At 40.3% G+C, this 22,698-nt stretch overlaps 1 long non-coding RNA gene across 2 annotated transcripts; it reads right to left on the minus strand.

Moving 5' to 3' along the window:
- Window positions 1–1,525: 1,525 nt before the first annotated feature.
- LOC147826637 (uncharacterized) lies at window positions 1,526–19,868 on the minus strand. 2 transcript variants are annotated; one of them, XR_015438812.1, is made up of 3 exons: window positions 19,515–19,868; window positions 3,889–4,051; window positions 1,526–3,778 (listed from the first exon to the last, which is right to left on the minus strand). It is a non-coding gene; the product is annotated as an uncharacterized LOC147826637 (long non-coding RNA). The 2 variants fall into 2 exon arrangements; XR_015438811.1 differs by lacking the exon at window positions 3,889–4,051.
- Between the last annotated feature and the right edge of the window lie 2,830 nt (window positions 19,869–22,698).

Below are 22,698 nucleotides of genomic sequence, written 5' to 3' on the forward strand. Positions count from 1 at the left end.
ACCTGCTTCAGGGGAAGGTTAGAAAATCTTTTTAGGTTTTATGACCTGCTTCAGAGGAGAAGGGCAGGGGAAGTTTGGAAGGATCTTTCTGATTCTGCCATTTTCTCAAATTCCTTCAGTTTAAAACAGAATACCAAGTACCATATTTGGGGGTTATATGTTGTTAACCCCGTCGGGCATACTTTCAGGAGGCAGATTATGTAACTTTCTCTTTTTCTCACAAACACATGATTATTTTAAAATTTTTTTGTATTGTGCTAAGCTACCACAAGCTCTTAAAAAACAAAACAAAACAAAACCCCCAAATCTTGACACTGATTTGTTCTTTATCATTTCGGTTAAAACAATGAAAAGAAAGCCACTATTCTGCTGGACCAAACAGTTTATTTGAAACTTTGACTTCACACAGGCACAAGAAGCATTTTCTCAATTGTTTCACAGTGTTAGTTGCTTTAACCGTTTTTGACTTGTCTAAACACAGTGGATTCACAGCCCATGGGGTTTGCTTGCCATCTGCACCATGACATAAAAAAAGCATGGTACTTTCTTTCCTTTTCTCTAGTCCATGGTCCAAAAGTGTTTAGTCAAAATAATATTGCCTTCCAGTTTGAACTGATGTCATTGAATGTGAGAGTTACTTCTGTACAGGGACAAGAATATCTTTTTCTTATCCATTGCGAGGTTCCTAGCTGAGATCCCTATAACAAAAGAGATTAAGAAAAGAAAAGCATGCATAGTTACTTGCTAAAAATTTTTCGTGGTACATGAGCCTTTGTAAGAAAATGGAGACCCAAAGAAACAGGTAAATTTATGCATTTTCTTGCTTAGGCTTGAGGTAGAGTGCCTAGCAGTGGAAAAACATGATTGGAGTACACAGGGTGTGTTGTCATGGTAACAAATTGGGAGAAACCTAGTTTATTGGGATTGTTATTGGTATCCCTGGGTCTTGGGGTGTGAGGGCGCTCCTTTCCTCCAGGTCAAGGAGGGAATGCCTCACCTGAGTGTCTCATGACCTGCTTCAGTGGAAGGTCAAAAATACTTTCCTAGGTTTTATGACTGGTTCAGGGGGAAAAGGCTTGGGAAGTTCTGAGAGGCCTTCTTGTGTCTATTGTTTCCTCAAATTCCTTCCTAAAATACCCAGTCTGCCAAGGGGTCATGTTTTGAGATAGCATGCTCTGCATCTAATCAAAGCTATTTCCATAGCAGAAAAACAAACATACATCCTGTGCTCTATCAGGAAACTGCATTGTCAGGGCGCCGACACCCTTTCTATTATGTGATTTTAGCCTTTTATTGTGTTTGAGCTGTTTTATAAACTCTATGTTTTGAGTAATTGAGAGACATGCAAATTCTGCCCTGTCTGGTAGAAATTCATTGACTTCCTCCCTTTATCCCTGAAAAAAATTTTTGTTCTATTTGCATACTTATTTCAGTATTTCTGATCTTTAAATATATTCTCAGATTGCCTTGAACTGGTTATAGCATCGGCTGGGTTCCCACTTTCATGAATGACTTGAGTCAAAACTTTAATAAGTATTCATTTTTATTTGTGTATGAGGGTCATGCTTTTAAACTTGTTTTGAAAATTATCTTTAAATGTGATTCTTCCTAGCCTGTACTCATATATATATATTTTTGTACTGGGGATCAAACTTAGGACCTTGCAGTTGCCAGGAAGGTGCGGTGCCACTGAGCTAAATCCCCAGCCCATGTATTCATAATTTTTCCCTCCTTTTTTTTTTTTTGGTGCCAGGGATTGAACTCGGGTCCTTGCGCTTACACAGCAGGTGGTGAAACCACTGAGCTAAATCCCCAGCCCCATTTTTCCCTACTTCTGATGGTTATTTATTTTGTGGTGATAGGGACTGAACCCAGGTCCTTGTATATGTTGCCCAGGCTGGACTCAAACTTGTGATCTTCCTGCCTCAGGAAGTAGCTGGAATTACAGATATATGTCTTTTCTAAAATTTATTTTAAAATTTTGAGACAGGTTCTTGCTAAGTCACTAAATTGCCCTGGATGGGCTCAATTTTGTGATCTTCCTACCTCGACCTCCCAGAGTGCTGCGATTACTGGTGTAAGCCACCACACCTGGTTCTTCTTTTTTGTATTTTTAGGTAGAGTGATTATGTTTTCTGAATTCAGTATTCAATGAGCATAATTTTTTTATAGTCATGATCTGCCATGACTTTGGGATTGGGATGTCTCCAAAAATTTAGGATGTGTGGATGCAAGACAATGTTCCTTATGGAACTATGAAAATGGGCAGGCCTTAAATTCATCTGGTCTCCTCCATTATAGGAACTAGGCCAACCAAAGATAAGAGAAATGTAGTTTTTTCAAGAATGCACAGATTCTGAGAAGTGACAGAATTGGATGTTGCTAGGGTTGAATGTAGTTTGATCCTGACAAAATTCATATTAGAATTTAATTGTCTATGTAACAGTATGGAGAGGTGACGGGGTCATAAAGAAGTATGAGATCGTGGGGCAGAGGCTGCATGAGTGGATTAATGTTCTGCTCTTGGGAACGGGCTTGCTGTCTTGGGAATCTGAGCCCCTTTGCCTGACTTCCACAGGGGCCTGACTGCCCTTCTGCCAAGAGGCCCTCAACAGAAGTTGAGCAGATTCTGGCCTCCCATTTTGGACTTCTCAGCTTCTAGACCTGTGAGCAAAATAAACCTCTTTTCTTTATAAATTACTCAGATTAAACTATTCTGTGGTAGCAGCAGAAAATGGAATAAGACAAGAGTAAACTCAAGTCTAATTCCAGACTCCAAAGTCCAGATTGCCACAGTAAATTTACTCTTCTGAAAGTAGGGATCGTAATACAAACTTGAAAATCATTGTCAGACTGAAATGAAAGTTGGAAAGTGAAGAGCCTAGCCCCAAGCCTCTCGCACTGCAGGCCTCTGATGCTGTCCTTCAGGGAGCCCAGCAGGCTGATGGAGCTGGCCGCATCATTTCCGGTCTGGCAGGTCAGCTGGTGGTACTGTCCACAGGCACACTTCACATGTCACTGTGTTTCCCACAGTGCTTCAGCGCATCATAAATGCTCGATAAAATTCTGTTGAATAGAACTGATTAGAGCCGAATTAGCGGATACGAAAAGGAACCGCAGCTGATTTTAAACAAAGCCCCTTTGACTACAGAGCTTGGATAAGAGTGTGTTGTTTTCATGGGGAGTCCTACCCTATTCCTTACCTCCAAATGAATTCTAAAAATAATCAAACCGGGTCTATAGGGAATAATTTAGAATCTAGAACAATTGTTGCAACCTATACAAATTCTACAAAATCACTCTACCTTTCTAGCTGTAGAAATGTTACCACACACCCTTTGAGAGTTTGCTGACTTTAGTAAATCAGTGGCTGTGCTTCCATTGGTTACTACTTCCTTCCTCAGCAAATACTCCCAGGCCCATCTTCAGTTCAGGAGGATGACCCAATGACCCTGGGCAGCGTTAGCAAAGGCCCTCCATGGCATTGATGCCTACAAGTTCTGTAGGCTTCGTGCTAACAGTATTTTGATATACTCTGCTTCTCCCTCCTCACTGTTTCCTTGGCTGCCAGGCCTGTTTGGTCATGTTTCAACTGCTGCTGCTGAAGCCTTTCGTGGCAGGTTGCCTGGGGAGCTGCTCTCCTGTAGATTCCACTCTCTCCAGGAGTTGCCTGCCTTCAGCATAATGGGCAACACTAAAAGCAGCAAGGCGTTCGGTCGACAAGGTCAGAGTGCCTTTCATTCCTGCAATAATCAACCAGTGTAGCTCTTTCTCAGACCTGGGGAGAGAGAAGATAGAGGTCAAAAGAGCAATTACATTTCACATTGACTCCAGAAAAGCCTTGGATCACAAGACTGAAAAGAGCATGGATTCTAGCCTCATTCTTACCCATTCCCTTTCTGGTCATCTTTGTTATTAACACTGTCTTGAAACCATAACAAGTTCTAACTTGATGACGTGAAGAACGCATTCTGCCTGCAGATCAGATCTTTCTTCCTAGACATTTAGCACTGTCAGCATATTGCAGAAGAATGCAAATGAGCTGCAGGATCTATAACCAGAGACAGTAAGCAAAGGCCATTAATTATGTTTTTAAAAAATGTTAACCCTAGCAGACTGTATAACAAGCTATTGTGCTAATTTCAATCTGTAATCAGTCCCCACATTAGCATAACTTTATTTATTTAGCATTGAGGCAACAATTTAGAGAATATAATTTAGTTGGAAATGTCAGTAATTTTGCAGTGGCAGATTGCTGTTACAGAGCTACCTCTATTTGACCTTACAGCTGCCAGGACTAATTACTTTAATTGCATTAATTGCACTGACCATTCTGGTATTTAATGTAGTTGCTGCTACTCTTTAAATACTGAGCAAATCAGCCTGGCTGAATTCTTAGTAAAATGGGCCAAGGCTTCCTGGTACAACTCCCTTGATTCTGTTCTGCATTTTGAGACCTCAGATAATTCACAGGTGATTAGTATTCTCATTGAGACCATGAATTTTGAGGAAAACCCTGGAAGAAAAAAATGTGTATTTCCAAATCGATTCTTATTGATCATTGTTGACTTGATTAAAGTATAATTAGTTCAGTAATGACCAAGAAATGTTTAAGAAATGATTGTGACAGTTTTAACAGTAAATTAAAAGTCCCTCATTGTACATTTTGGAATGAGGGCTTATTATAAATTCTATGTTCTTGTTTCCACCTTATGGACTGAACACATAGCTTTCTCCAGGAGTGGACACAACATAACTTGAGAACACTGCTGTGTCCTAACTGAAGACCTATGGTCTTGGGAATCTATAAAATACATGTTTTCTCTCACATGGAAAGTTCTACTGGACATTTAATAAATTATCTGCTACCAGGAACATATCTATTAATTGAAATGAAGTACACTTAGAATGCCTATCCTTATGCATGAAATTATGGGCTCTGAAGGTCAGAAAGACCAGATGCATCTAATTCATCTGCTTACTCAAAGCAGAAAGCAACTCAACTCCTTATTTCTTTTCTTTTTTTTTTCTTACATTCTTTTTTTGGTACATCTTAGGTATACAATACGTTTACATTTATCATTGGGTGTTTGTACCTGTACATGATGTATCTTGGTTCTTATTTTTTCCCCATTCCCTGTGCTCCCTTCCCTATTGACACATCAACTCCTTATTTCTTAGGTATCATTTAAGCCTTAGTTAAATATTTCAGGTACTTTAAAAATAAACCCAGATTACTTTACTCAATAACTTAAATTGCCAAAATATAATCTGATATAACAATACATTTGTATTTGATTTATCACAACTTTTTTTTTCAGTACTAGTAAGTGAATTCAGGGCCTATGCACTGGACTATGTTCTCAGCCCTTTAAAAAAAATTCTTTTTTTTTTTTAGATTGGATCTTGCTAAATTGCCCAGACTGGACTTCAGTTGTGATCCTCCTGCCTCAGCTCTCAGTGCTGGGATTATAGGCAAGTTCCACCAGTTTACTACAGCTCTCAGTTTACCACAAAGTCGATTCCCTGAATAATGGTAACAGTGAGCATATATTGAGTGACCGTATGTTCCAAGCCCTTGACATATACTCATTCATTTAATCCTCCCAATAATCCTGTGCAATATGCATCATTATGATGAATGGTATTATACATAGGAGGTAGTATAATTCATGGCCAGCCAGGGTTCCAATCCTAATATTTGCATCTGGAATCTCCAGGCTTGCACTTGATGCTAGATTATCTTAGAATTGGATGAACTCTTCTCTTTCTCAAAGCCTCTGTAACCCCCAGTGTACCTCAAAAAACCCTCATTATTATAAGTTCTTATAGTACTGTAAGTTTTCTTTACTAGATTTAACATTATTTAAATAATTAATGACCTACATATCTCGCCTTAAATAGGGAAAGGAGGAGCAGTACTGCCCATTTTCAACAGTTTTCCTTCACAAAACAGAAGGAAATTTAAAATGAATTCCTTCAGGTTTGAGTGCTACATTCCAACCCCAGGAGGCTTCCACAGGGCTGGGGATCTGTGATTCTGGCAGACTGAGATTCTCACCATGTCTTTAGTGTACTCTGGCTTCCTGTCTCCATGATAGGCTCCTGTGGTTGTTTTTTCTTCTTATTCCTCACTCCCCTGATCCTGTTTCACTTCTGCAAGAAGTGTGGAATCCTTCATTCTCTGTGCTCACCTCAAGTAGCACATCAGGAGCTTTGCTGGAGTTTTTGCATGGTTGTTTCTGTTAACTGGACCTTCTCAGTCCCTTTCCCTTCTACCCTGAGCCCCATCCTCCTTCATCTCTCCTATAGACTATTCTTGCAGATGCCCAGGGTTTGGCTTCCACTTCTGGGAGCCTTCAGACTGCTTCAGACCCTAAGGAGATCACTCTGGGCACCCTGCCTGACAGACATATGGTCTGCCTTCAGCCACATCCTGAAGGCCTTCTTACATTTTCAGTCCAAAGGTCATTTTTCTGGTGGAAACATGAGCAAAATAGGAGATAAGTAAGTTTATATTTTCTTTGTCTTGTTAACACTACATCATAATCTCTTAAAAATGTCACTAATAGTTCCTTGTTCTCACTCTGTATACAATGTAAAAGTCATTTATTACCTTCCTTTATTCTGCAAAATTGAGTTTATTTTTTTACTTTATTCTTTATGGTACCAATCTCTTGCATTTGTGCTACTGCATCGCTTTTGTTTTTGGCTACGAGTTCTTTGATCTTTCGAACATGCTTTAAAAAAATCTGAGCTCAAAGTAGAGTTCCCCAAGCAACCATATTGATTCCTTTAGTTTTTCTTCCATAATGGGCTAATTTTTATTATATAGCTAGAATTTAATTTTCTCCTACTTCTGGACCTATCTATATATTCTTTTAGAAATCCCTCTGGTCCTGAGGCCAAACGTATTTTCTTTGAACTTTGGAAATTTGCCTTTTTATAATCTTGCATGCATGTCAGATACAGCTCAATATTCCTGTCTTTCGTTCCTTTGAATTTTATGAAGCTCTTCCTTTCTCCCAAGGTTCTCAGGACTTATTTGCTCTAAATCTGCTCTTTCTTGACCATCAGAATCAATTTAGAGTGTGTCCTTTAAAGTCAAAATTGACAGATTACACATTTTAATTGGCTTCAGGACCTCTGAAGCGAGCGGGGCCTCCAGTCCCAAACTGCTGCCCCAGTGCAAACAGAGATGCCAGGGCAGCCAGCACCCAGCAGCCTGGGGAGAGGTGCCTGGTCCCATCTATGGGTGTGAGTCAAAGAGGTCCTCTCTTAGCTGGAGTGGCCAGATGCCATTACCTTCAGGGAGCCCAGTGCCCAGAGATGTTCCTCTAGTGGTCGAGAGTGGGGCAGAGGCAAGGGCACCAATGGGATAGAAAGGGGAAACAAGGCGAAGGAGATGATGAAGAGTGTGTGTGTGCGTGTGTGTGAGTGTGTGTGTGTGTGAGTGTGTGTGTGTGTGCTGAGATGGTATTGTGTGCCAGGCACAATGCTGAGCATCTATGCACACCTACCATTTATTCCTCCCAAAGTTATTGTCACACATGGGGAAACTGAGCGTTATGGATATTGGCTCTCAAGGTCATAGAGCTAGGGGTAAAACTTGGATTTGAGAATGAGAATTAGGAGAACAAAATCAAAACAAAACCAATCCATGAAATTACAATCCAGTGCAATGCAGTTATCTCATTAATGTGGATTACAAAAGTAACAACCTTAGAAATGATATATACATATATATATAAACCAATGCCTACTACAATAGAGAATAGCTATTTTGTTGTACATTGCTACTAATAATTTTAATGTATGTCACTAGAATTTTATAGTTTCTTCTGTCTTGAAAAAATGTACTCTTTATTCAGGTATTTTGCTAGGCAGAATTTTTGTTTGTTTTTAGCTTTAAGTTCTGTTGGAAAAATTTTTGAGCAAAATGGGAAGAAAAAGAAATAACACCATACTGATTATCACCTAATTTGTTATCTTTAAAGGAACCAGTCTTTCTGGTACATTACTGTCAGCTAAACAAATAAATGTTCTTTGAAAAGTCAGCTTCTAGATTCTAATGGAAATATTGATTTTCACCTCTGCCTTCTCTTTTGATAATGACTATTTGCCATGCTGCCACCTCACCTCCAGTGGAAGTGTCAGAGGTAAATGCCCAGACCAAGGTGACTAAGTGGGTGTCAAGCCAGTTGCAGAAACAGAAGCAAGATTTAACTAATGGCACAGGTCTTCTGAGTCAATGGACCCTGTCTCTCTTAATTTCATTATCAATTCACCACAGGAACCTGACAGAGACAGTATGTTAAGTCAAATTCAAAAGCTCAAAAACAAAAAAGGGGGAAAAATCCAATTTTAGAGTCAGGTAAGAACATCGTAACTCAGAGAAAATCTTTGCTATTGATTTATAGCTAAGATTTCCTCTTTAAATTAAGAATACTAATGATTTCCCATTCTGAAATTAATAATCCAAAAGCTGCACACAGTAACAAAAGACACTGATTACTGTTCTGCAGGCAGGAAGCACCAGTGAGTGGGCACCTCCCCTGTCTCCCACAGCGGCTGGGGTCCCAGGGAGTCACGGCCTCCTTGAGAGGCTTTTGGGTGCACGCCAAGGGCCATACATGGAGATGAAATATCCTGTTTGTGGAGGCGTCTTAACATGTGATCTAACTGCGCCCTGATAGGCAGATTGCTGTGGGTCAGCATTTCTTGCCTAAGTACTTTGGAGCTCTAATTGTGCTTGTGGAAGAGGCACATAGACTCCATGTGAGACAAGGCTGGGCAACTGGGGCCCCTTAAGGCCCTGATCAGTTCCAGAGGGAACCAGAGCTTGCCAGGCAGTAACTGCAGATAAAGAATTGAAACCAGGAAAAAGGGAACACTTATGTGTGGGGAAGAGAAAATAGATACTAAGAGGAAATTGAGGTAGATAGATAGAGGGAGTCATTTTGCTACTTAGTATTTTGATTTACCTTGCATTGTATATATTTTTGTAAGCTGCAATGTGAGAGTAAGAGTGAAAAAATGAGTCTCTTTGAAATATTTAAGTTATTTTATAAAAAAGAAGACAGATTTTCTTACAGAAAAAAAGATAAACCTTTCCCAAATTCCCTTAGAGAAAAAACAAAAAGAAGAAAGATAAAGAGGAGCTTATATTGCTTGCTAATTATCTGCCTGTTTTTAGTAAATTGATGTATCAAAATATTGGAATCCCTTGGGCATGGTGGTGCATGCTTGTAATCCTAGCATTCCAGAGGCTGAGGCAGGAGGATCACCATTAGTTTGAAGCCAGCCTGGGCTACACAGTGAGTTCAAGGCCAGTCTGAACACATAGCAAGATCTTGTTGCAAAAAAAAAAAAAAAAAAATGGAATTCAAATATGTCTTTGGAGTAATCCTAGGATTTTATTTATTTTTTTATTTTTGTACTGGGGATCGAACTCTGGACCTTGTGCTTGCAAGGCAGATGATGGCACCACTGAGCTAAATCCCTGGCCCCAATCCTAGGATTATAATTGTTGTGCACATTAAAGAAATTTAAATTTGAAAATTCATGCTCCAACAGCCTTCTGTTCATTTACTATTAGGACACTTTTTTGTTTGTTTTGTAATTGGTTATTGTGGTCTCTTCCCTGCCAGACCTACTTCCTGGTAACTGTAGCTCTGCCACAGTCACTAAAACAGAGAAGGTACACAGTAGACACTACCTAGAGGTGGTTAGTGAACTATATAGTGTAACTAAGCTAAAGAATAGCAATGATTTAAATGAGATAACACACAAATCCAACCTGTGTCTGAATCACAATAGGAACCCAGCAAATGACAGTTCTCTATCCCTTTCTTTTAAGAAAAAAGTTTCTTTATTTTTTAAGGCAATGTAGAATATTAAATATCAACTTTTGCCTAATAAAATTATGTATGCTATAGAACTTTGCTTGCTCTTAAGAATGATCCCATTGGGTATAGTTAGAAATTGAGGCTCAGGTAGATGGATAGGAAGAGAAAAAACTGGGAAACACACATTTGGCTTCCTTGCTGTCTGGGGTTGGTGGGGAAATGGTCTTTGGAAAATGTTAATCTCCCTTCCTCTACTTCACCAGTACTTGGAACTAATTTGGATCTTTTGTTCATGTTGGATGAACCCACAGCCTTTATCAAGGCTGAGGCTGGGCAATTTAAGGGAGCAGCAGGAAATTGGGAGCCAATAACTTAGATCAGTGTTTCCCGCAGACTCCATCACTAATTACATTGTGCGACATTTTAAGAGCTTTCTGCTGGACAAGTACCTAGTGCTTGTGTATTGCAAACAGACGGGCTCTTTCCCCTAAAGTCTGAGCCACTAAGAAGCATCTCTCCTGGTGCTGTAAAGATAGGAAGCTCAGCCCTCACGGAAGAAAGTGCAATGCAGATACGCAGTTGTTTCTTGGTGTTTACGCTCTGGGGTTAGTGCCAGGATCCCCATGGATGCTGAAGACCTCTATATGAGATTTATTTATTTATTTTTGTACAAGGGATTGAACTTGGGACCTTGCACTTGTGAGTCAGGTGCCAGAGCCACTGAGCTAAATCCCCGGCCCAGTGAGATTTATTATATAAGTATTTGCATTTTACCTAAGCACATCCTCCTGCGCACTTTATCTCTAGATTACTTATAATACCAAATACAAAGTAAGTGCTACTTAAATAGTTGTTATTTTTATTACTTAGAGAATGGTGACAAGAGGAAAAAGTCTGTATGAATTCAGTGGAAATACAGTCATATAGGCCTGAGTTTGTAGTACATGTCAGTACAATGCAACATTTTCTCCCAACATTTTTGATCCAAAATTGGCTGAAGCTGTGGCTGAGAAACTGGAAATGGAAAGCTGCTGCACAGAGGAAGGGAAAATTGGCAGCTAAGAGATTTTTTTTGGTCCCTCTGAAGATATAGAAGGAAAAATTAACTCAGACTCAGTTTCTTTTACTATACATTCACAGCACAGATCACTTCTATAATATCAAAAGTTGGGATTTTTGGGGCCGGGGATTTAGCTCAGTGGTTTAGCCGCCTGCTGCGCAAGCACAAGGACCTGAGTTTGATCCCCAGTACCAAAAAAAAAAAAGTTGGGATTTTGTTTGCACCAGCAAGCAAGCTTCTACAGTGGGAAATGCCAGCTGAACTTCCTTTAATCCAATTCAGTTCTGCCCGTAGGAACCTGGACGTAGTGCTGGATCATACAGGACTGAAGCTCAGTTCCCCTCTTCTTTCCACTGCCTTCAGATGCCAGCCACAAGCCTAGGTGTTTTCACCTGGGCTTTTCACTGGCCAGCCGCAAATGTGGGTTCTGACAACCTCCTTTCCATGTTCATTGATTTGGTTAAGCTGATCGCAGAACTCCCACTAATGAACTGGAAAACACACCCACTAATGAACTGGCAAGGACATAAAAGGCACCATGAGGAGGTGCAGAAGTGAGGTATGGGAGAGTCCACGCCCTTTCTGAGCACCCTACCCTATAGGAGCCTCTGTGTTCTCAGCCTCCCAGATATCTTCTAGGCCTTGTCTCTGTGGGTTTCAGTGGAGACTTCATTCATAGGCATGATTGCATCATGGAAGACTGTGTGACTGAAAGCAGACAGAAAGAATATGATCTAATGCTGATAGACAAGCAAAACTCAGCCAGGCCTCTCACTGCAGATTGTCTAGCCTCTTGTACAGCATTCCTTTCTCATAGGTACAGAAAGGACTCCTTCTGAAATAGGGGTTTTATCATCAGAGAATTTATGGGCAGTTTTAAGAAAAAAGGTGTGAGAAAATTAGAGTTTCTATGCGCTCCTCGAAGAAGAGAAATTCTAGTTTCTAATGATTGCCTTGCGGAAGGAATGTTCACCAGAAGCAAGGAATACATATGTGTTTTCTCACCATGTCACAGTCCCTTAAGGACTAGCTGTGACTTGGGCTTATAGGAGGAACTGATCGCCATGAATGGCACACAGAAGAGATTGGACAGACCATCTATATGCAGGTTTAAAACTGCCCTATACAAAGTACAAATAGAACTGGTATGCCAACAAATGGTCTGGTTTATTCTTGTGGATGTGACCATTAGGCTATACTGAATTTCCTTTATGGTTGATTGCCTTCAAACTACAGGCAGCTATGAAAGAACACAAAAGGATGTTCCTTTCTGAAAACAACATCTATCCTTTTAACTATCTCTAAGTATATCTTTCTCCATTAACCTTCTAATCTTTTTAAATTGTTATTAGAAGGCCCTTAAACATCCACCTAGAGATTCCTGTTTCTTAGAGTTGTAATGCAAAAAGGAGCAAGGCCTTTGATCACTTACACTTTGGAAAGTATACCTACAAAGACAGCTTAAAGTACACAGCTCAGTCTTACTCTTGTGAGGGATATGTACCAGTGGGCTGGTGATGAACAGCGGGTAGTCAGCTCAGGTTACAAATAATTCTACTGCTTCCTCTCTCAGAAGAAAGCTGAATGGCTCTCTGGGGAGTTCTCTTTTTCTTAGTCAATAAAGCATTCTGGTTGGGGAAGCCAGTGTAGCTCAGTGGTCCAGCACCTGCTTAAGCATGCATGAGACCTTGTTCCATCTCAAGCACCCAAAATCAACAAGGAAACAACTGAACAACTCAGGTGCATTTCTTTATTTCAATAAATGGAGCATTACTGAGACTCTGTGCTCTCAGCAGAAGCTAGAAAAAAATCCTAGAATCTGTATCCAGGGTCCGCACTGACTCTGCCATTGGCCTCAGGGCTCGAATTCAGCAGGCCACATGCACAAAGATGACTCTGAATGTGAATTCTAGACACTTTCGCCTCTAGAACAGGGTGGTGAACCTATGGCACGCGTGCCACAGCAGGCACATCGAGCCCTCTCTGTGTCACATAAGCCAAGTTGCCCCAACCAAGCTTGACACATTATCAGCAAAGATCACATTAATTGTGCAAAAGCACGCCAAATACAAACTTTTACCTTTCAATCAAAAGCTGTTTGTATCACTAAAAGCTCTGTTATTTGTTTTTCTTTTAAGAGTTCTTCTTTTCTAAACTAAAACCGCAGTGTTCAGGTTTAGTTGCAGAGTTGGCACTTTGTGATAAATATGTAGGTTTTGGGTTGCAGTTTGGGCACATGGTCTCCAAAAGGTTTGCCATCACTGCTCTGGACTATCCAATGCAAAGCTTAATATTTGACCCCACAGGTTAATAGTTCTCAACTCTGGTTGTACCTCAGAAACACAACAGGGGAAAAAAGGATGGGAAGTATAGAGAATAACATATATACATGATTTTCAACTTTATAATGATGCAACATTAATAAGCACTCAATAGAAACCATACTTCTAATGCTTTCTTGCATCCCTCTCACACTCCCTCCTTTCCTACCTCCCTCCTTTTTTTTCTTTTTGTAGGGCTGAAGATTGAACCTAATGCCCAGCTCAGGCTGGGTAAGTGCCCTACCACTGAGTTATAGCCCCAGCCCAAATACTTGCCATTTTGAATTTTGACCTTTTGCGGGGCAACACTGTCTTGTGATGCTGAGCAGCAGCAGCAGCAGCAGCAGCGAGTCTCAGCCATCCAGTAGGTACTGGATGGAACCAAGCAGTACTATAGTCTACTAGTGTACTGTATCCATGAGTTACATAAGAGAGCCAATGCTTTAAAGTAAGCTTTGTGTTGGAGGATTTTGTCCAAATCTTGTGTTATGTAAGTGTATTGAGTACATTTAGGTCTGATGTATTAAATGCATATTGTAATACAGTATTTTTAACTTACCACAGGCTTATTGGGATATAATTTCACTAAAAGTCAAGGAGCACTTATTCAAGAAGCAGTGTAGTGTAATTAAAGGGCAAAACAAACTTTTGACCTGGGACTCAAGAAAAATATCTAGATCTGACTTTACCAGTCAGTACGTCACTATGTGACATGGCTCTCACATCTGAAAAACTAGAGGATCTAACAAAATGGCACTTGTAAAGTTTCCTCCTCTACTATTCTGCAGTATAAAAAAGTTGATGGCTTACTTATAAAAAGGTTAACAGATCTATTCATACTTTGTTCTTCCTAATCATCTAGTTTTGTTCTGATGCCTAACCCCCAGCCCATGCCAGGCCAGGTTTCCTAAGGGAAGCTGAGCCCACATAGCCCATGAGTGAGCCTGACTGACTTAGGGACAAGTTGTTCTCTTTTCAGAAGTTGACATGTGACCAGTTCCAGTTAATTTAAGGTGCAGACAGATTTGAGAGAGGGTTCTCAACTGTGAGAATCCAATTTCTCCCTACCAATGTGAACAAGTCAGCTCCTAACTCTGAGGGCCACTGCAGCCCTCCTGCCACCTGTGTGGGATGAAGACACTCTCAGCAGAGTGGGAAGATGAAAGAGGCCTAGATCCATGTTACTATATTGAACATTGAGCCACTACTCCCAGCAATGCCTAAACCCTCATTCTATCTCCACTTTCTGATATATGAGCCAATATATCTATTATTTAAGCAATCCTGAGCTAAGTTTTCTGTTACTAAAGGCTGAAATCCACCTAAATAATCCATCTTCTTTAAGTCTAAATCACTCACTCAAGATCTTAATTTATTCTTTGTGCTCAGAAATCTTTTATTAACGTCTTGGCCATTTACCTTGTCTTTCTTCATTTTACTTTTCCAACTTTATGGCCCTCAGGTAACTTAGTGAGTATTAATTTATCATTTCTTCTTTGTCTACCCTTGGCCTATCACAAACTGGTATTTAGAAGCATTGAAGTGCATCTATAATATACATACTGTAGCTCTTATTCACAGGAAGGGGATAACTCCCTAGGAAGGAGTAGAGGGGAAGCTTATATACAGCTAAGCACTCATTTTAGAAATCAAGAGTTGTCTCTAAGAGGCATTATAAATGTCCCCTTCTTAGTTTTTACTGAATAAAGGACCATTTGAATCTTGATGGTCATGGAACAAGAAATAGATTGTTTCACATGGACTGTAAAACTTTTTTCTTTATCTTGGGAAATTGATTTTGTAGGAACTCAGGGAAAGGAAGAAGGAAGGAAAAAATCAATTTTTTCTAGCCTTATGTCCTAGGGTGCTTTCATACATAACTTTGGTTAAGTCTTACAACCAGCTTACAAGATAGATTATTTTTATCTCCCCTTTATATTTGGGCAACCAAAGTTTAAAGAAGTAATTTTCTCGAGGCCACTCAAGTATGTGTCAGAACCCAGTTCACATAAAGGACTGTACACCTCCAAATTGATATGTTTTCTACAACTTACACAGTGGTAACCCATGACCTCTGCCCCTGGGCAAGTTTGTGGGACTTGCGCAGTCTTCTTAGATGGTCTTCCTGATGAACAAGTGGGCAGCATCTCCTGGCAGCCTCTGGCTTCAGCTGTTTGTGGCTCCTGTCTCTGGGGTCTCCAGCCCCTCTCCTGGGGTCCAGAGAGGCAGTGATGACTACAGCTCCCTCTGTCCCAGCTGACTGTGGTAAACTCACCGTCGAGGAAGAGATAGCTGTTCCTATCACAGATTCCCCGTATGGATTTTCTTACTATATTTTGGTGGCCCTGTGCTCACAGTGTGTGAAATCATAGCCCCGATTATTGCTGCCAACCTGGTTTTGTGGATCAATGAAACTTACTGTGTTGTTCATAATCCACTCCTCTGTTTATATGATGCATAGTTTCTGTTTTCTCTCAAGTCATTTGCCCCAGCTCTGGGTGGACAGTGACATAGAGCCTGGGAACACATATGCATAGTTCTCTCTGACATGTCAAGCTTTGGCAAGATGAGATTCCTCTCATTTCAGAATTGTCCCTGATCACTGTAATAACATGGAGAGCGAGAGTAGATGGAAAGAAAAATTCATGAGAAGGCAAGAAAGAAGGCAGAGACAGAGAGGGAAAAAGGTATGGATTGGTTGAGCCGATCAAACTGCTGATACGACTTTTACCAATTATATCTGTGTAGATGGTTTTGGGTTAATGATGTCCACAGCAGTACTGCTGAAAATTGTATCCAGAGTACAACAGCTTCACAAGATCTAGAAGAGTCAACTCAAGAACACAACTAGAATTCTTCTTTGGAGTTGCCGTGTACTTATTGCTGCTGTTCTTATTGGATTAACTGTATCCTGCCTATTTTATTTCTCTCCTTACTCCACTATTCTCATATAGTTTGAGGGAAGTAGCACAAGGAAGACCATGGGTTTCAACAGTTTTTGAATGTTTCTTGTATGCCAGGAATATTCACGTTTGTGATTTCATTTCTTCACCAAAGCTCTTCACTGGCTGGGTGTGATGGTAATCCTAACACTGGAGAGGCTAACAGAGGCTGAAACAGGAGGATCATGACTTCCAAACAGGCCTGGGTTACATAGGGAGACTCTGTCTCAAAACAAAACAAAACAAAATAAAACAGAACAGAAAAAAATTCCACAATAAAAAACCCCACCTTTTCTCCCCAAAAGTCCCAAACCAAACAGACAGATAAAACCTCTGCAATGAAGACAGGTGGAAGTTACTTTCCCTGTATTTCACAGTTATAACAGAAGCTCAGAAGGACTCAGTGAAATTCCTTACTATCACTAGTGACTAACTAGAGACCAGAGCTTGGTCCTGGGCCAGGTCCTTCACATGCCTCATCTCATTGAGTCTACACAACATATGCACTACTCTCTAATCGCTCCAGAGTCTGGATGTCTAAAATCAAGGTGTCTGTCAGCAGGGCAAGCCTCCCTTCTAAAGCTTGAGGGGCAACTCTTGGATTGCATATTGCAGCTTATGGAAGCTCCAAATGTTTCTTGCATTTAGCAGCATGAGTCAGCCTCAGGGTTCACATGCCCTTCTTGCTCGGTCTCTGCCCATTTCTGTCTCGTGAAGGAAACTTTCACTGAATTAGAGCCAACCCTCACCATGACACAGTCTCAGGTGTAGGATGGACATGAATTTTGAACATGACTCAACGCACAACAGGAGGTCAGGAAACAGTATGCTTAAGGTCATAAAGCCATGTGGGCTAGAGGTCTGACTATAATCCCTGTTTATCTGATATGAAATCCAGTTCATAATGGTTTCAGAGAAAACCTTTAGGGATCAGAGCAAAGTGGAAGGCTTTCTGTGGGGCCCTGTGATAGCTGTAAGAAAGGAGAACTAGTGAAATACTTTATTAGAATTAATGTAACTCCATTTGGAGCTTTCCATCAACAGGTATGATAGTATAGAAATGATAAAAGCCACATACATTTTAGTGGAAAAAGTAAAACAGAAGGAAAATATCTTAGGGGGCTCTTTTGGGAAAAGGGTTAGTGTATTGGGCTGGAGGATGACAGAAACTGATGATAGAAAGGTTAATGTTGGGTCAGAGAAGTGAGACCATTCTAAGACTTCACAGCCTTAGAAAATATATACAAGTTGGGCTGGGGATTTAGCTCAGTGGCATTGCACCTGCCTTACAAGTACAAGGTCCTGAGTTCGATTCCCGGTACCACAAAAAAAAAAAAAAAAAGAAAGAAAATATATCCAAGTTGATGATTAAAAATGAGTTAGTGAACACTGCATTCTTGGATATTCTTAAGCATGTGAATATCCATAAAGGACATCAAGGATTAGGAATTACTTTTTTGGCTGTGCTTCTTTAGTTGAGATATGTCTACAAAATAAAATTCTTTAGTCATGGATTTATAAACATAGATTGTACAGAATTTAGTGAAAATTTAAAGCTATTCTGCTGAAATTTTTCCTTTTTACAAAGCAGTACCTAAATTGGAGGAGAAAAACCATGATTCAAATGTTAGAAGAAGAAGGGATCAAAGAAAGGTCATAAATGGGGGGAAGGGGAGGGCATCTAACTAATCTAGCTAATGAAAAGCACAGACTAGAAATCTGATAATGTGGAAATCAGGTTTACAATGGTGAATTAAGTCTAAAAGTCAAAAGCAGTCTTCAGCCCCTCTGTGAAACATGTTTTTCTTTGACTTCCTTATAAACGACCTCCAGTTGATAAAATGCAGCCCTGTTGCTATGGAATGATTAGGTGCTATGTTTGGGGCATTCATTTCTGGCAGAGTCATCCAACCTAACAAAATGAGCAGGGGTCAGAGTGGCTGAATCCTACTCCTCAGGAGTCTTCAAAGTGCTCCCAGGAAGGAAAAAGAAAGACTTCCTGTTGAAGGTTTGTAACCAATCGAGTCATGATAAGAAAAGCTTGAATTGTGTTTGTAAAGTTGTGAAAATACCTTATCAGCTGGTTGTGCTGGTGAACACCTGTGATCCCAGCACTGGGAAGGTTGAGGCAGGAGGATCACCATGAGTTAGAGGCCAGCCTGGGCTACATGATGAGTTCAAGGCCAGCCTGAACTATGAGACACTGTCTCAAAAAACCAAACCAAACCAAAACAGAACTTTATCAGAAACTCCAGGAGCGCCTAAAAAAAAAAGTAAAAATAGTACAACCATATGATCCAGCAATCCTACTCTTGGATATATTTCCAAGCGAACTGAAATCAGTACATCAAAGGGACATCTATACTACATATTTATTGCTGCACTACTCGTAACAGCCAAAATATGGAATCCATCTAGGTGTTCATCAGTGGATGAATGGGTAGAGAGAATGTAGTGTAGATATACACATGGAATACTATTCAGCCATAACAAAGGATGAAGTCCCATCACTTATGACAACAGGGATGGAACTGGAGATAATCACATTACATGAAACAAACCAAGGACAGAAAGACAAATACTCCTGAACTCATTCGCGTGTGGAATCTAAAAAAGTTGATCTCACAGAAGTGGAGTAGAAGTGATGGCTACCAGAGGACGGGGGTAGGGTGAGGAGGGAGAGAGTGGGAAGTAATTGACAAGGGCACCACATTTCAAACAGACCAGAGAAAGAGGCTTTGAGATCTACTGACAACAGCATGACTATCATTGTTAATAATGCATTACAAATTTCAGAATAATTGAGTAAATTTCAAATATCAAAAGAAACAATAGGTGATCAAAATGGTAGATAAATGAGCTTCATTTAGGCATGCCACCTTGTGCACATATATGCCCCATAAACATCTACAGTTATGATTTACCCATCAAAACTAATATTTAAAAAGTTTTAAAAAGTCAAAAAGGCTTCTCACTAAAAAGCTCAGCAGGGATTTGTCTTTATGTCTACTTGTGAGGTTAGGAGGGAAATGTGTTTTTCCTTAAGATAGTTTGCCATTGGAGAGAATAAAATGTCTATCGAAAGTTGGATCTCATCCAAGTATCACTGCGTCTGAGAGTGTAGTTTGTCTGTTTCACATTTACACTCCAGCCCTGATTTGGTCCAGTAACTTGGTGGGGAATTTTCAGTATCTTGTAAAGTTCTTAGCGTTCTGAGAAAGGTGCTGCATTGTTTCCCTTACAACAGACTTAGAAAGTGAAAATAGAGAGTTTTTCTCATTTTCAGACATAATCTTGGCAGAATGTTTAAAGGAACAATAAACAAAATGTCAGGAACACTTACAAGAGAAGCCACAGCAAAGGGCAAGGTTGTCGGGAGCAGAACGAATGGGTCTTGTCCCACAGATGCGCCCGCCACTAGCCAGGCCCGTGCAGTGATCCTGAGTTTGCGCGCGTGGCCGGCGCACTGATTTCTTACGGCATAAGGAAAAAGGAAAAAGGGCAACCTCTCTCCTTTTCTTCTCCACCTCGTGGAGTGCGGCGCAAAGTCCTCCTTGGCACCTCGGTTATCTATTTCCAGAGAGGATAGTGAGGGAATGGGAGGGTGAAGGCTTAGCTTCCCACATCACCTCGTTCCCTGGGAGGCTTCCTCACACCCCGCAGTCTTTGCGGCTGCTCCAGATCTGCCAAGCCAGGCGTCCACAGTGTTTTCTTTTGGCCCAGATAATAAGGATCGAGGATTAAATGCTGCCATTTAATAATTAATACCATTAGAATTCTCTCTCCCTTCTGCTGGAAGTTGGCCTACGGCAATAGCTGCTAATGTGCTGGTGTCCTGGGACCCTGGAGTGTTGTCCTGGTCATAAAAGTACTCTGATTTCCCAAGATACAGCAATTGTAGTTTTCATAAACTGGGCCATATGCTGGAATCTGTTCATATACCTGCAGTTAGTTACACTTGTATGTCACAGTTGGCAATTAATTTCTTTCAAAGAAATTTATAATGTGGATTCTTTAATACTTTCCTGAATATTTTAAATTGTGAAATCCCTATGCCTTTGTCTTATGTATACCACACTATTGCAGACTATACAAGACAACGCCTGTTGTGGAATTATTTCTTGTACCTTTAAATCATACTGTATAGTTATAGAATGTTTACATTTGAGGAATCTGCATGAGAGATATTTGTATAGTATTATTTTTTTCAACTTCTCTGTAATTCTGAAATTATGTCAACATAAAACATTTTTTGAAAGTTACATTGCACATCTGAACTCGCTAGATATACTTTTTAAAAATATGCTAGCCAGACGTGGTGGTGCACGCCTGTAATCCTAGCACTCCAGAGGCTGAGGCAGATTTGCTGGGAGTTTAAGGCCAGCCTGTGCTACACAGTGAGTTCAAGGTAAGCCTGAGCTACGTATCGAGACCTTGTCTCCAAAAAAGCTGAGAGTTGCAAATGTAGCTTACTGGTAGAACGTTTGCTTAGCACACACAAGGCCCTGGGTTCAATCCCCAACACCACAATAAACAAATAAACTAACTGAATTTCCTGTTTCACCCACAAAAGCATTAACTAGAACAAATCTATCTTTCCATGTACAGAGCACAGGTAGTTCAAAGGTTCTACCCTACCACATATAGAGACATACAGTAACAGATCTATCTGTTGTGTATGTGTAACTAACAAGGTCACAGACTGTTCAGCTGCAGGAGCAAACTCGATTAAGACTGTGATAATCTTTTGAAAGATTGTAATTTATCTCCATTTGAAGGACATTATCTTAGTTCTTCAGAGATCACAGGGAGCAAGGTTGACAAATATTCAGTGATGAATTTTTGAAAGCTGCAGTCAGATGTTGTTCTCTTAAGTCCTCTAAAAGGCTGTCAAAGGGCAATGAAATAAAAATTGTCAAATTTGCACACAGACTTATGTAATGGTTGTTATCTGAGTAAGTGGCTTATGATTCATACAGTCACTACCTTTACTTAAGCAATTTCTGCTTTGCTTTAGATGGAAGCCAGTCTGCTCCCACTGCTCACGTGGGAGAGATTACCACAAAAGGCTCTTGTTTGCTTGAAATAAGAAGCTATGAGACACGGAATCTGCTGAGAGGGGATCTGTACTTCCACAGCAGTCTGATGCTTTTGCTAAGGGTCAACATTATCGTTCATCTTCTTACCAAGCTTATTTGATTTAAATGTGGATTTTCATGTCTACAAAGAGTCTTCACTATTTCAAGTGGGTTTTGAAACTAATTTTTTAGAAAGCAGGGAGGGAAGGAACTAAAATTAAGGAACATCTTCTTGTTGCCCGTAATTCTGCTTGGTAAACAGATTAGTCTCACAGAGCTCTCCCCACAACTGTGATAGAGATGTGATTTATGTCTTACAGATGAGCATCTCGAAGCATGAGAGGTGAAATATGTGGCACCAATTCACATTGAGAAGCTATGGGAATTGAACTGAGAAAATATTCACCTAAGGTCCTATCTTGCCACACTACAATTCATGCTTGGAACTCTTTGCACAACTTTTCCCTGGGCATTTGTTCAACTGATTGACTCCCCAGCTCCCTTTAACCAGGGACCTATTTCTTTGGGGTGGAACATTGCTATGCTATAACATCCAACAGGCCTAAGAAAACCTCGGTAACATGCAGTAGCTGTGACCGCTCTCATTTTCTGGGAGGGTAAAGTGGGAGCAGGGTGGAGGAGAAGGGACAGATAGGTCATTGTCAATGTCTTGTATATATAGAACATACAGATGCACTAGCTTTCAAATCATACTTAAAATTTAACTTCTTGCCACAATTCTACTCGGGAAGAGACATGAAAGTGATAAAGGACAGTAAGGATTGTGCAAGAGACATGCAGTTCAACTTTCTGTAAAACCCATGTTGCATATGTTGTTCTCTTTGGGGTGCTGGGGAATCACACCCAGGGCCTCACACATGCTAGGCAAGTGCTCTCCCACTGAGCTACACCCCCCGCCCTCAGCTCCTTATGTTTTTTTATTGTTTTTTTCCCCCATTCCCCTGCCCTCCCTTCAACCCCTCCATCCCTCCCTATTTACAAAGACTTTGTTTCCATTTTTTCATTTTCTCATATTAATTCCATTCCCTTCTTTCCTTACCTTTACCTCTCCCCCTTCCCCTTCCCCTTTGCCCCTTTTCTTCCTATTTCACATTATCTATTATACCTCTTAGTCCTTATTTACACTCCCAGTTTCTTACACCAGAGAAACTATTTGGTATTTACACGTATGTCCTATTTATTTCCCTTAAGAGTATTGCCTCAATGTGCATCTCCTGCTTCTTATTTTTGACAGAGCCATCTTTTACTATCTACAAAGCCCATCACATAATTATGTCAAAACCTCTTGGTATGGAAGACCAGGATTACTATGCTTTTTTTTTTTACTAGGCTTTTTTAATAGGCCTGGTGTAGTTTAAAAAGTGAAGGCTAAGTCAGGCATATAAACAAACAGTCAAGTATATTTAGAGATCTGTATTGAACAAATTT

The sequence above is a fragment of the Heterocephalus glaber genome, unplaced genomic scaffold (genome assembly GCF_053883595.1).
Source record: "Heterocephalus glaber isolate CG9 unplaced genomic scaffold, H.glaber_assembly_v1.0 deba00001463, whole genome shotgun sequence".
Classification (NCBI taxonomy): Eukaryota; Metazoa; Chordata; class Mammalia; order Rodentia; family Bathyergidae; genus Heterocephalus; species Heterocephalus glaber.